The following is a 1,889-nucleotide window of genomic DNA, read 5'->3' as shown; positions in this document are numbered from 1 at the left end:
GCTTATATATAGTATTTTTTAAATTAAAAAACAAACAAACAAAGAACACCCGCTCTTTTGCTTTTCACATTTCCATTTTAGAAAGAGTGTATAGCCACCTGTCTCTCTGGTTTTAAACGCCATGCTTCAAGGGTTGTTCAAAGAGGAGGAAACTAGTAGCGTTTTACAATATTAAAACAAAATTGCTGAAGAAAATGGTGTAGGGCAAGGAATATGCTCTGAAAATATAAAACCACCTTGTACTGTACTGAATTAATTACGCTATATTTTACTGATCATCTTATTTATTTATCTATTTATTTATTTATTTAAACTTTTTAATACCGCCCAAAACTTACGTCTCTGGGCGGTTTACAACAGAATAAAAACAAAGTAAAACATTCATTAAAACAAAAATGGGGGGGGGGACACACACACATTACAACAATTTAAAAATTTTAAAATAATATTTTAAAACAGCATTACATCTTAGTGCTGTAGGCTTCTCTGTAATGCACAGCTGATGTTGCTTCTCTGCCTGCTCCCATAACATTTGTGCCCTTATCGGCAAGGATTTGACAGATTAAGCCTGCCTATCTCCATGCTGGAGAAAACTTCATGTGTTGGATCTCTGCCTGTTCTGTAGCAATTAAAGACAGAAGGGGATGGGGCTACTTGGGGAAGAGCGCCTGCCTGCTTGCATGCATGCAGAAGGTTCTAAGTTCCCTCCCTGGCAGCATCTCCAAGGTAGTGCTGAAAGAGACTGGCTCTGCCCATTACCTGCCCTGCCTAGTGCCCACCCAGGAGCCACCAGCCGCCACTGCCCCTGGGAAGCCTCAAAAGTTAACTCCAGTTTGCCCCAGCAAACTGTAATTGGGACCTGAGATTTCATCAATGGTACACCACTGATAACTGCCCAGAGTGTTAGGCCGAAGGCAGACCCGCCCCTAAGTGCAGTTAAGTGCCTTTGTTTGACAACATCACTTCTCAGAGATTCAGCCCGCCCATACATCCTTCCCTCTCTTCCCTGTTCTGCCTGGCAACAGCGATGTGTGCCGTGAAAATTCAAAGGGACATAAACCTATTAATTCCTGCTACAAGGTGCTGTGAAGTATTTTGTTTCCAAAAAGTAAAATCATTCTTTCTATATCCATTGTGCACACAGAGACACACACACACACCTCTAAAAGCAAGCCACACTTCTACAGCTGCATTCCTAGGCACTCTTACTTCAGAAGAAGCCCATTGAATGAAATCATTTGCTTCCGAATAATAATAATAATTCGATTTCTATACCGCCCTTCCAAAAATGGCTCAGGGAGGTTTACACAGAGAAATAATAAATAAATAAGATGGATCCCTGTCCCCAAAGGGATCACAATCTAATCCCAGAAAGCCTGCAAACATGTTCTCGAAACTCAGAAAAACAACTACTACATTGCATTCCCCACCCCCGCCTCCCTTCACACAGCCATAGCCTGTTTCGGATCTTACCTTAACGTTTCAGTCTTAACAGGTTTATGTGCATCCTATATAATAAAAGGCTAAGTGAGTGGCCGTGGCTTTGGAACGTTGGGGATCTGCGTCCCTGCCTCCCTGGGCTGTTCTGGGCCTGCGCGAAGCCACGGGTGGCCATTAGCCGGTGTGTGGTGGCGGGGGGAAAGTGGCCGAGGCGGCGGCAGAGCTGCCGCCTCAGCCATGAGCTGCGGCACGGCGAGAGGAGGCCGAGGCAACCAGAAACGGCCGCCCTGAAAAAGGCGAGGGCAATGGCGGCGGGGGAAGACCGAGACGGGGGACAGGGAAGCTGGGCGAGGTGGCGGCGAAGCCGCCAACGAGGCCCCCGCCCGCTCACAGCCGCCGCCGCCTGCTCACCCGCCCTCCCAGCTGCCCAAAATCACCTTCCCCGCTCC

This window comes from Hemicordylus capensis, chromosome 2 (assembly GCF_027244095.1).
Source record: "Hemicordylus capensis ecotype Gifberg chromosome 2, rHemCap1.1.pri, whole genome shotgun sequence".
Taxonomy (NCBI): Eukaryota; Metazoa; Chordata; class Lepidosauria; order Squamata; family Cordylidae; genus Hemicordylus; species Hemicordylus capensis.
Note: the sequence above shows the minus strand (reverse complement) of the source record.